The 12195-nt window shown below is 35.8% G+C and overlaps 6 non-coding genes across 6 annotated transcripts; 2 read left to right on the forward strand and 4 right to left on the reverse strand.

The window, feature by feature from the left end:
- Window positions 1-1571: 1571 nt before the first annotated feature.
- On the reverse strand, window positions 1572-1645 carry TRNAD-GUC (transfer RNA aspartic acid (anticodon GUC)). The gene has a single exon. It is a non-coding gene; the product is annotated as a tRNA-Asp (tRNA).
- Window positions 1646-2003: 358 nt separating this feature from the next.
- Window positions 2004-2085, reverse strand: TRNAY-GUA (transfer RNA tyrosine (anticodon GUA)). The gene has a single exon. It is a non-coding gene; the product is annotated as a tRNA-Tyr (tRNA).
- Window positions 2086-2592: 507 nt separating this feature from the next.
- TRNAT-GGU (transfer RNA threonine (anticodon GGU)) lies at window positions 2593-2664 on the reverse strand. Its single transcript has one exon. It is a non-coding gene; the product is annotated as a tRNA-Thr (tRNA).
- Window positions 2665-5148: 2484 nt separating this feature from the next.
- TRNAG-GCC (transfer RNA glycine (anticodon GCC)) lies at window positions 5149-5219 on the reverse strand. Its single transcript has one exon. It is a non-coding gene; the product is annotated as a tRNA-Gly (tRNA).
- An 824-nt stretch (window positions 5220-6043) lies between these two features.
- TRNAS-UGA (transfer RNA serine (anticodon UGA)) lies at window positions 6044-6131 on the forward strand. Its single transcript has one exon. It is a non-coding gene; the product is annotated as a tRNA-Ser (tRNA).
- Window positions 6132-9758: 3627 nt separating this feature from the next.
- TRNAS-GCU (transfer RNA serine (anticodon GCU)) lies at window positions 9759-9846 on the forward strand. The gene has a single exon. It is a non-coding gene; the product is annotated as a tRNA-Ser (tRNA).
- The last annotated feature ends 2349 nt before the right edge of the window (window positions 9847-12195 follow it).

Here is a 12195-nt window from a genome sequence, read left to right on the forward strand (position 1 = left end):
GGGGAAGGAGTGGACTCTAGGGATACTACTAATTGATTAAGTAATCAAATTGTTGTATCAATTCTTTTCTTTAATGGATCATTTTGCATTAATCATTTTGTCAAACGTTATTCTTTAATCTTTTTCTTTAGTTTTGTTTCACTCCTGTAAGAAACTCTTGTATTGTAAGTTGTAATGTAAGAAAGAGCCATTATACCAATTCAGAATTTCTACTAGAAATGACGAATGGTTAAAAAAAGTTCTATACATAAGAAAATTAGACTTTCTTCCACGGAACTATTCACGGCATATCACACATTTTCCATTTCCTTTTACTTTTTACTATAGTCTATTCTTCATATTATTTTTCTTTCCTTCCATGGATTCTTTGGTCAAGAATTGTCTTAGATTTTTTTATTTTGACCTGATTGAAATTAAGTGGATGCAATGAAAAAAGAAATTGAATTAGACTACTTAACTATTTCAATCTACTAATCTATTCTATGTAGATTCAAAGATAATATAATAGAAAGAATCTAAAGTGTCGTAGAAAAAACTATATGTAGTTCTTTCTACCACACTTTAAGATTCCAACCAGATCCTTTCATTTAAGACTTGGATTTTTTTTATTTAATCCCTTTTTAATTTCTTCAATGATTAATTGGAATTCCAATTAATTATTTTGGCTGACTGTTTTTACATAAATAATAAGTAAAAAAGAAGTAGGAACTAGAATGAACAGTGCAGTAGCAATAAATGCGAGAATATTGACTTCCATAACCTCTTTATTTTTTATTTTCACAATAACTCGGGATGTAATCCCATGGAGAGGAAAAAGGGGTATCTTGTAAATTCAAGGGTAGGGCTTGCATTCTGATAATACTGAATCAATTCAATATTATGAATATCGGATCTATCAAATCAATTCATGGATGAGAGTTATATTTCACGGATGAGAGTTATATAGTATAACATAGGAAGATCCTCTATCCACACTAAGACCAAAATGGGTTTTTTGATTGGATTAGGAATTCCCTCTTTTTTAATCCTTTTCTACTTTTTCTTTTCTATATCTCTAACCCACGAGCTTTCTTAATCTTATACTTTCTTAATCTTATACAATTTCCCTTCCTTTTTCTTATAGTTATACATACAATTATGTATGTATTATATGACCAACTTTCACTTTCTATGGGTCACATAGACATCCAAATAAGCAGTAGAAGTGAGATGGGGAAAAGAGGTCTGAAATAAAAAGGGAATACGATTTATGTATGGATTCCGGTAAAATACCGGTACTCTATTCCATAAGAGTGGAATAGGAAATTAAGATGAGGATGGTATCATCATAAAGAAAGATAGAGTAATATAATATCCTAAATTCTACTAATCCACATATCGTATGTGTGTCTTTCTTTATCGATTGGGAGTAGTGAAAAAAAAATTCCTATATGCCCTCCCTCCCTCTTTAATGAGAGATGCAAAATAAAAAAGTGAAGTAAGGGTGCCCTGTGGGTATTTGATCTTGCTCCCTGCCCCTTTTTTTCATGGAAAAAGGAAATATCAATTTCTCCATTCATTGAACCCTAGTTCGGGACTGACGGGGCTCGAACCCGCAGCTTCCGCCTTGACAGGGCGGTGCTCTGACCAATTGAACTACAATCCCCGCGGGGTGTATGGCATACCCATTCTTAAATAGAACCATAAGAAGATTCGATTCGTCTTTCGTACTCTAAGAAATAGACGAATCATATACTACATACCCACATATTATATTATACGTGGGTATAGTGAGAGTGACATAACTAGTATGTCGTGATTTTTTATCACTAAAAATGGATAATAATCCAGCCTTCAATAAGAAAAACTCTTTTGTTTGTAAGAAAGGAATGAGAGAGATATGGATTAGAAAAAAAAATTTCCCTTTTTTCTTTATCTTTTATTTCTATAGATCAGACATTTTATTTTATGGAAGAAAAACAAAAGGATTTAGTTCATACTCACGAAGCCCTAGATTTTTGGTTTGGGCCGAGCTGGATTTGAACCAGCGTAGACATTGTCAACGAATTTACAGTCCGTCCCCATTAACCACTCGGGCATCGACCCAGGAAGAATTTATTCTAGGGTTTTTGCTAATCTATGATTAACCTCCTTTCATAATACTCCCTACCCCCAGGGGAAGTCGAATCCCCGCTGCCTCCTTGAAAGAGAGATGTCCTGAACCACTAGACGATAGGGGCATCACTAGACGATAGGGCCATATACAACCGCTCGTGATTATACTATAATCATAGTATGAGCAGTTTTTTGGAATTGTCAATATACTCGAAAAGTATAAATAGATCCAAAGCAAAGAGTTTTTCCAACTTTTCTGTTATGTTTTCATCTAGGATTTTTTTTAGTTGATCGTTATAGATTAATTCTCCGTGCTTCATTTAGTGTTCATACCAAAAATGCATCCATCCCGCACTAAGTCATAAAATTCTCTAAAAATATAGAGAAAGTTTCAAAAACAAAGAAAAAAAGTGAATCAATTTAGTAGAAAAGTACTCTATCAGATTCGAACCAACGACTTACGTCTTAGCACGAGATTACTCTACCACTAATTTAAAAAGCCCTTTATCGGATTTGAACCGATGACTTATGCCTTACCATGGCATTACTCTACCACTGAGTTAAAAGGGCTTTTTATTTAATTCAAAAATTAGCCACTTGGATTTCCCATTATGGGTCTACTGCATAATGTACATATTATATATATAATATATAGAGATAGAGAGAGAGACATTATGTAGAGATTGTATATGTATATATCGATATCTTGAGAGCTCAAAATAAAATTAATAAAAAAAAACATACCCTACATAACATATCCAACTCTTCTTGGTTCAGGGTTTTCCGTTTCCGAAGACTAGTAAAATAGGCGGATTCTGGAACCCCAAGGATTCAACGGTATATGGATATGGAAAATATAAGATTTCCGATCCTAGCGGGAAAAGGCGGGGAACAGATACCCAATAGGATATAGGATCCTTGGGAGGAACTTTTGGTAATGGCCTTGATCCTCTATGCTATTTTTTATGTGTTCTTAGTTCTATTGAACTTTTTGCATTCTTTTAAACAAGAATCTAATAAACTAGAATTGAGTCAGTGGAAAAAAGGAGAGAGAGGAAAGTGTTAAATGGAGAGAGTCGACTAATCAGAGACTTTTAGGATCTTCTTTACATCAGGTAAATCTGTCGGCCCTGTCCGTTTTTTTCTTTAAGTTACGACTCTTTGCTGCTTACTTCTATCAAGCCATAGGGAAAGTCTATGATGAATTTGGAAAACTCATCTCACTCTTACTCTATGGCTCGGACTTAATGGGGGAAGAAAACATCTTCCATAATTTCTTTTTTGTTCAATTCTGGACAAAAAAGAAAAGGAAAAAAGGAATTTATAGGGACAGTGTTACCCCCTATATCCCCTAGTTTATATTGTAGGAATAATAAAACAATTTAGCAGTCTGACACACTTACGTCCTTGCAAAGTAAATAATTATTATTGTAGTCGTAACCGTAGAATAGGATCCTAATCAAAATAAATACATTTGGTTCAGGCGCTATTAGCATGGTAAGAAAAGATTTTTTTTACAGACCAGAGGGGCTATCTAAATCCTAAAGTAAAGGCGAGCGATCGAAGTAGAAGTACCAACGGCTCAGTGTCATGAACCTTCTCCATCTGATTCAATAAGGGGGAATTAGCCTTCTTGTCAAATGGCTATCCTTGACAAAGGGTACCATTTATACCATAATCTACAATGTAGCGGGTATAGTTTAGTGGTAAAAGTGTGATTCGTTCTATTAATAACTGAATTTGAAATGATATACTTAAGGCATCCTTAAGTTTTTTATTTTTATATTCCGATGAAAACTTTAGTTCTTATAAAGGATTAAATCCTTTTCCTCTCAATAGCATATTGAGGAAGAATATACATTCTGGCGATTTGTATCCAAAGACTAATTTAAATTGCATCCAAAATAAAAATAGGATTATGAGTACAGAGTCGCGAAGCATAATTTTGCATTGGATTAAGTATTCCAATTTTGAAAATATGAGTAAAGGATCTATGGATGAAGATACAAAAAAGTTGATTTCCAATCGTAACTAAATCTTCTTAAAATAAGGAATAAGGAAGCCAAATAGCTAAAAAACGATAGTTTTGGTTTACTAGAACCATCCGCATATTGTTTCAGCTCGGTGGAAACCCAATTCTTTTCCTCAGGATCTCTTGAATGAAATTAGGGAACGAAGTAAGTAGATTAGATGAATTTAGATAGAATTTCTATCTCCTACTCTATAAGGATCATCTAGAAAGCGGAGAGCTTTGGTTCCATTCAAATAGAAAAGCTGACATAGATGTTAAGTGGTGAGAATATCCATAAAGGAGCCGAATGAAATCAAAATTTCATGTTCGGTTTTGAATTAGAGACGTTAAAAATAATCAACCAACGTCGACTATAACCCCTAGCCTTCCAAGCTAACGATGCGGGTTCGATTCCCGCTACCCGCTCCATTCTGTATAAAAGGAGTATTCTATTTGTCTAGACATGTTAGAGGCTTGTATTCAAGCCTTTTTTGTCCACCAGTTTCTGGTACTCCAGAGCGGAGTAGAGCAGTTTGGTAGCTCACGAGGCTCATAACCTTGAGGTCACGGGTTCGATTCCCGTCTCCGCACTTAGCAGTCTGTATAAAAGGACTATTCTATTTCTCTAGATATGTATGGTAGAGGGGCGTATCCAACCCTTTTTTATTCATTAGTTCCCGGCCCTAGAGGGCAAAATTGAGCAGTTTGCGAAGTCACTTGCCTTCAAAAAAAGAAGGCGCAAGGCCTCTCCCTACCCTGCAGAAAATAAAAATGAAACGAAAGGGACAGTCTACCTCTCCCTTCCCTTTAAAAAAAGTTTGCCCGTTGTTTGTCTCAGTTAATACCCAATTTTTGGAGCTCTGTTGGCGAGTTCTATTTCTGCCTCTGGAGCGCCCTCTTTTTTTGAGTGGGATGCAAAGGAAGGGTAAGATAGTAAGGGATACGGCACTAGACTAACACCTAATTAATACTTAATTTAATATAAGTAGTTAAACAGTTAACTAGACTAAACTTTTTATCATAGTACTTTGATAAATTAAGCGGGCGAGCGGCGGGAATCGAACCCGTATCTTCTCCTTGGCAAGGAGATATTTTACCATTGAACTACGCTCGCTACGGTATATATTTTATAGCGTATATCCGCCTGGGTCGACCTTCTATGTCTGGGTCGACCGTTTCATTTCATTTTCTATTATATTAGAGTTTTCCTTTTTTTATTATCTGTCAATGAATATTCTAATGGGAATGGAATTTCATAATACTGAAAGAGAAGAGCTAGCAATTCGGAACGCAAATTGCGTTTTAATACGTCTCACTATTCTAATTTTTTAGAAGAAATGGCCTTTATTATTTCTTTTTTATGGGGTTAATAAATATTAACCAAATTTCATTTAAGAAATGAGAGAATTCAGAATAGCTACGAGAAAGACTAGTCCAATCCATAATGATGTACCGGAAAATACAACATTTTTATTATTTGACCAACCATCAGGAGAAGCAAATACAAGGGGTACACTAATTACTAAGACTGAGGAAGTCGCAATTAATGCAAAAACAGCTAATTGGAAAGCAATAGTCATATTTCTAATCCTCCAAGCTACCATCAAATAAAGTTGACTACATATTTGATCCCTCACTTAAACCAAAATTGTAAAAAAATACAAGAAGTAGGAGGGGTTTAATCATGAATCCATTGATTCTTCTCTTTAATTCAAATTTATTACTTAAACCGCTTTTTTATTTGGATATGGGGGTGAGAAGAGATTATTTACTCTTTATTTCACAAGCGGGTATAGCGGATCCTGTATCCGTGTATACAGTATACAGAGATATATCGAAAAGGAACTTGTATCTGATATCTTTCTAGAGGCTAATAAATCTTTTTATTTTTTATATGGCTATGTTCTATTTGTAGGAGTAAAATAAGGATTAGGCTGTGGAGAGATGGCTGAGTGGTTGATAGCTCCGGTCTTGAAAACCGGTATAGTTCTAGGAACTATCGAGGGTTCGAATCCCTCTCTCTCCTTTTGCTTATTGAATACGTTTGTTTCTTTCATTTTTATTTATTTTTTTTTTCTGTCCCTTATCTTTCTTTCATAAAAAGGAATGAATGGCTCGGCTAGATGGAATAACCGAGCCAGAACAGAAAAAAAGTAGAACAGGTATAAATAAGAAAATCTTAGTTAAGAGGGTTCATGTAAAGAACAGGTTCCAAATCACGATCGATTCCCTTTTCAAAACCTGCTGCAGCAGCTCGGGCTCTTCCTGCATGCCATAAATGGCCCACAAAAAAGAAGAATCCTAGAACAAAATGAGAAGTTGATAACCAACTTCTAGGAGAGACATAATTAACTGCATTGATCTCGGTAGCTACGCCACCCACGGAATTTAAAGAGCCTAAAGGAGCGTGGGTCATATATTCTGCTGAGCGTCGTTCTTGCCAAGGTTGTATGTCTTTTTTCAACCTACTCAAGTCCAAACCGTTGGGGCCCCTTAGAGGTTCTAACCATGGAGCACGAAGGTCCCAAAAACGCATAGTTTCCCCTCCAAAGATAACCTCCCCAGTTGGGGAACGCATTAGATATTTACCTAAACCTGTGGGTCCTTGAGCGGATCCCACATTAGCTCCAAGACGCTGGTCTCTAACTAGAAAAGTAAATGCTTGAGCTTGAGAAGCTTCTGGCCCGGTGGGTCCATAAAACTCACTCGGATAAGCTGTATTATTGAACCATACAAAACAACAAGCGATAAAACCAAAGACAGATAAAGCAGCTAAACTATAAGACAAGTAAGCTTCTCCAGACCATACAAATGCACGGCGAGCCCATGCGAAGGGTTTGGTTAAAATATGCCAAATTCCGCCAAATACACAAATAAAACCCAACCATACATGCCCACCAATTATATCTTCTAAATCATCTACACTAACAATCCACCCTTCTCCACCAAAAGGAGATTTTAGTAAATAACCAAATATAACACTGGGACTAAGGGTCAAATTGGTAATTTTTCTTACATCTCCCCCCCCAGGGGCCCAGGTATCATATACACCGCCAAAATAAAGAGCCTTGAGTACTAGAAGAAAAGCACCTAGACCTAACAAAATTAAGTGAATACCCAAAATTGTAGTCATTTTATTTCTATCTTTCCAGACATAACCAAAGAATGGAAAAGATTCCTCAAGAGTCTCGGGTCCCAGAAGCGCGTGATAAATGCCACCGAAGCCTAAGACTGCGGAGGAAATTAGGTGAAGTACGCCAGATACAAAGTACGGAAAAGTATCTAGAACTTCCCCCCCTGGCCCTACTCCCCAACCTAGAGTAGCTAAGTGTGGAAGTAAAATCAACCCTTGTTCATACATGGGCTTTTCTGGTACGAAATGGGCCACTTCAAATAGGTTCATTGCTCCGGCCCAGAATACGATTAATCCGGCATGAGCTACATGAGCTCCAAGCAGTTTACCGGACAAATTGATAAGTCTGGCATTCCCAGCCCACCAAGCAAAGCCGGTGGTTTCTTGGTCACGACCAGCTAAAACGAAAGTTCCATTAAAGAGCGTTTCCACGTGGTAGAACCTCCTCAGGGAATATAAGATTTTCATGAGGCTGATCCTGAGCTGCCATCCACGCACGAATACCCTCGTTTAAAAGAATATTTTTGGTGTAGAAAGTCTCAAATTCAGGATCTTCCGCTGCACGGATTTCCTGGGAAACAAAGTCATAGGCACGTAAGTTCAGAGCCAAGCCAACTACGCCAATAGCACTCATCCATAAACCGGTGACGGGTACAAATAGCATAAAGAAATGTAACCAACGTTTATTGGAAAAAGCAACACCAAAGATTTGGGACCAAAAGCGGTTAGCAGTGACCATTGAATAAGTTTCTTCAGCTTGAGTTGGGTTAAAAGCACGGAAGGTATTTGCACCATCACCGTCCTCAAATAGAGTGTTTTCTACGGTCGCTCCATGAATAGCGCATAGCAGAGCCGCACCTAATACTCCGGCAACTCCCATCATATGAAATGGGTTCAACGTCCAATTATGAAATCCTTGGAAGAAAAGGATGAATCGAAATATCGCTGCTACGCCAAAACTCGGCGCAAAGAACCAACCAGATTGCCCCAGTGGATAAATAAGGAATACAGAAACAAAAACAGCAATTGGACCAGAGAATGAGATTGCATTATAAGGCCGCAATTGAACAGACCGAGCAAGTTCAAATTGGCGTAACATGAAACCTATTAGTGCAAAAGCCCCGTGGAGAGCTACAAAAGTCCATAGACCGCCTAATTGACACCAACGAGTAAAATCTCCTTGTGCTTCGGGCCCCCATAGTAGCAACAAAGAGTGTGCTAAACTATTGGCAGGGGTAGAAACTGCTGCGGTTAAGAAATTACAACCTTCCAAATAGGAACTAGCCAATCCATGGGTATACCAAGAAGTTACAAAAGTTGTCCCTGTAAACCAACCCCCTAAAGCGAAATAAGCACAAGGAAAGAGCAATAGGCCAGACCATCCTACAAAAACGAAACGGTCCCTTCGTAACCAGTCATCCATAGTATCAAATAGATCATTTTCTTCTTTAGGAATTCTACCAAGGGCTATAGTCATAGTGATCCTCCTATTCAATTACTTCAACCATTTCCGAGCACCTCATATCACTTTCCAAGGCATATGATAGTTTTATTATCTGTGGACGATTTCTTTCTCGTTCAATGCCCTTTTTCAATGGTCTCGAAGAGAGAAATTTCCCATTTTTATCTATGGAGTCACAGTCACAACCGAGGTCGTGGTAAATCCATGAATTTGATTCGATTTGTTTTTCTTATACTATTTATTTGTTTTTCTTATACTATAGAAATAGAAATAAATTGTTTTTCTTATACTATAGAAAGAAATAAACCTTTGAATTCAGCATTATTCCAAGACTCCTATTTCAAAGTCTATCTTTTAAGGGAAAAATGCAAATAAAAGTAACCCTTCTTTTCCCATTCCCTCTCTATTGCATGGGTGGAAGAACTAAAATAATAGAGGATTCTGAAAAAAAAAAATGGACCTTCGAAATCCAATTTTATGTGTAGCGCAAAGGAGTTGCGATTTCTTCTTATTCCTATAGAACATCTAGTAACAAGAATATGAAATCGTAAATAGCGAAAAATTCTTGTCTTGCGCGGTCTAAGTCTAAGGAAATAAAAAAAATTCGCTTATACAATTTCATCTACATCGAATTTATATATCAGAATAGCGGATAGAGGCATCATTAAAGGAGTCAGGTCTACTTACTTTATGCTTCTTTCCAATTTTATGGTGGATTTGATAAGAACCCTTTTTGCTTTCTTGATAAATAATCGACAAAAAAAGCGTTTTTTTTATATAACCTGCTTGTTTTATTATAATTATAACAAGTCCTATATGGAAATGCCCGCTAAAGAGAAAATCTATTTGATTGTCTCTCGGCCAATATCGATTTTTAGAAAGAAAAAACAAGAATTTTCTTCTTTTTTTATTAACATTAAGAAAAAAGAATATAATTAAAATGGAATTGGCAATATAATTTTTATAGACTTTTGAAAGAAAAAAAAGGGGTTTTTTGCAACCGTTATTTCTTATTTCTTGCCTATATCATATCACGGAAACCTTTCGCTTTGGAACGTGGAGAGATGGCTGAGTGGACTAAAGCGGCGGATTGCTAATCCGTTGTACAATTTTTTTGTACCGAGGGTTCGAATCCCTCTCTTTCCGCTCCCTTGGATCATTTGGGACTTTCGAATTGGAAAGAATTCTGACCCCCGGATTTTCTCATAGATAAATGTACGAAACAAATCCAATAAGAAAAAAAAAAACTGAATTTTTACTCCTCGCGTCCAGGATTCCGTCCTGGGTCATTAGATAAGAATCCAAAGATAAAGAGTGAAACAAAGAATATCACTACTGTATAAACAAAAAGTTTGAGAGTAAGCATTACATAATCTCCAAGATTTTTTTTTAAGGAATAGATTACCAGTTTTTCCTTACCACACGGATCCACTAGGATGGTTTTTTTTTTATACCTAAAAATGCAAAAAAGAATTCTTGAAAAAAATTGCAAGAATTCTTTTATAATAAGCACTCTTATCAATAGCAAAAATAGGGTTAGGTGGTTAGGTATTGTGTAGGTACCTTTAGGTACCTGCTCAACCTAGGTGCAGGGGAGTAGAAAGGCTGATCCAAATTTATTGCTGTAGCTACCCATTCAATGTAGAAGAATTTAAATTTTAGAATCGAAGGTTCATAATATAAAAATATAAAACTTCTCGGCTTTTACCCATTTTAAAATTTTTTTGGAATGAACACATCATTCAATTTGGCATACAGAGTACTAAAGATTTCATCGAAAACTTACAGCAGCTTGCCAAACAAAGGCTAATAGAAAAAAGAATAGAGGTATAACAGGCATAATATCCACGATTGGATTGAAAATAGCATAAGCTTCGGGTAATTTGGCAAAGAAAAAACTAGTAGGATAAAGAACAGAATTAAAACAGATACAGGTTAAACTAAGTATATTAGGCATAACAAGCATTTCATTCTTGTAGAGTAAATAATTGGATTTTTCTTGAGTTATTTTTTTAAGGGAAAGAAGGAAAAGGCAGATTCAAAATCTTTTTTCTTCGGACTTTCCCAAACACAAAATACCTCCTTGTATTCGCACTCTCAAATGAGAGTGGAATAAATTCGACTTTCATATAATATCTTAATAGAATTCCATGTAATGATCAATGCATTTTTTTGATTCTATATTATCCGCATGTGTAGAATACTAGCAAGAGAATATCCCTCCTTTTTTATGTAATTGAAATGGTATTGACGAATAACAAATAAACATACTAGTGTTTATTAGTGTCGCATAAAACCCGAAATGGGGCGTGGCCAAGTGGTAAGGCAGCGGGTTTTGGTCCCGTTACTCGGAGGTTCGAATCCTTCCGTCCCAGATTGTTTCTGATGAAACAAACGGTGAAATCATATAGTATTCCGTACGAGACAAAAGTTTATTAAAGAGAATAATGATATCTTATTCTTTCTCAGAAAACATAATAAAGTCTTAAGTCCAGTCAAATTGACTATCTTTATTTTCATGAAAAAATGGGATCTATCAAGCACATTCAGGATATGCCTCTACTATAAAATCACTTAGTCATATTTTTTTCTTCCTTTTGGTATTCGAGTTGAAGAAGTACGAGAATTCTATAACTACCAAAAACTTTCAATCTTTTCATTGGAATAGTTTATTTAGTTATTATAGTTAATTGTTTTTGGTACTGAAAAAATATATTACTACTAGAATTCTAATTCTAGTAATTAAATTAATTAAACTTTTTTGGAGGTTGATAGTTTATTTATTGAGGAAGAGTCAATCCTTCTTTTCTCACTTCAAGATTGATCATCTCGAGCCATCCGTTGAGGGTGGAAATTTAAGAATAAATAAGTTTTAAGCAAACTTGTTTAGTCGTCTTTTTCAAACTATGTTTCATTCATATGATAGAATTTTAATATGGGTTTAAATAAATTGGATCTTGGCGGAGGCTTCCCGGATAAATACTTACTTTCTTTTATCCATATTGCTCCATAGATAGCAAGTTTTAATTAGTATAAAAAAACTAAACCAATGACTATTCATGATTCCATCCATATTGGATCAATTCTCTATACCACTTTGCAATGAAAAGAGGAATGTTTGTTATGGTAAAACTTCGTTTAAAACGATGTGGTAGAAAGCAACGTGCGACTTGAAGGACATGATCGATTGTGGATTTTGCTATCCATCATTTTCCATAGTAATGAAAATGCTCTTGGCTCGACATAGCCTGTTCTATTCGTTCCGAACCAAATTTGCGCTGGGTTTAAGTAACATAGTACACGATGGAGCTCGAGAGGACAGAATTTTTTTTATCAAGGGAAAGAATCTAGGGTTAGTGAAAACTAATAAATTAGGCCAACTTTGTCAGTCTATCCTTAATATAGAAATAAATCGAAAGGTTAAAATAAGAAGAAAGTCCAATAAAAGTATATCAGAATCAATCCCTCTTATTAGATTTCTATAGAAGAGATAAA

The sequence above is a fragment of the Triticum urartu genome, unplaced genomic scaffold, assembly GCF_056163025.1.
Source record: "Triticum urartu cultivar PI428250 unplaced genomic scaffold, HENAU_Tu73 scaffold2, whole genome shotgun sequence".
NCBI lineage: Eukaryota > Viridiplantae > Streptophyta > Magnoliopsida > Poales > Poaceae > Triticum > Triticum urartu.